We start from the raw sequence: 773 nt of genomic DNA on the forward strand, positions 1-773 counted from the left end.
GAAAAAAAAAATATTTTGCTAAGGAAAACTATACTGATATCACTGGAATCTTCCGTCTTGAAGAAAAAAATGCAAGTAGTCTTTCACCCTGACTAACCCTCCAGATGTATTCCTGTTTTCTTGCAACCTGGAAGGAGAAGAAACAGGCTGCTGATGGAACAGGCTCTCTGTTGTGATGAGTTCAGATGACCGTGTGTTTCTAAACAGAAGGGACTCAAGTCCTGCTCTAGGTTTCAGGAAACTTGCTCCTAGGTGTGTTTTCACAGCAGCCCAAAATCCCAGTGACAACCACAGAATTTAAGATGGGCCACCCTAGTCTTTTACTTTAAAGGACAACTCCAAACCTGAGTAGCTCCCTAGCCCAAAACTTGTAGTATCTTTACTTCCTATCCCCATTTTTTTGCTGTTTTACCAAAAGAGCATCTCTCAGAGCAAAGCAAACTGAGAACCAGCTTATTTGCATTGAATTTACCTTCACACTGCCACTAGATATCACTGAGCTACACCTGCCACGAATCATTTAAAAAAGAGCCATAAAAAATCGTTTATAATCTGTCAATATTTTATATTTTGGGGCAGAACAAGGTGATGCCATGCTGCAGACACACCAAGACCAGTGACCATGCCCAGCTATGACTGTGACCACCTTCCCCTCAGTCTGGGAGATAAAGAGCATTCACCCAGCAGTCAAGCCTCATCTTTCCTGAGGTTCTCCTGTCTGTCTTCTCCCTGATGGGTTTGCAGCTCCTGAGATGCTGTGACTTACAGGAATG

Source organism: Geospiza fortis, unplaced genomic scaffold (genome assembly GCF_000277835.1).
Source record: "Geospiza fortis unplaced genomic scaffold, GeoFor_1.0 scaffold275, whole genome shotgun sequence".
NCBI classification, from domain to species: domain Eukaryota; kingdom Metazoa; phylum Chordata; class Aves; order Passeriformes; family Thraupidae; genus Geospiza; species Geospiza fortis.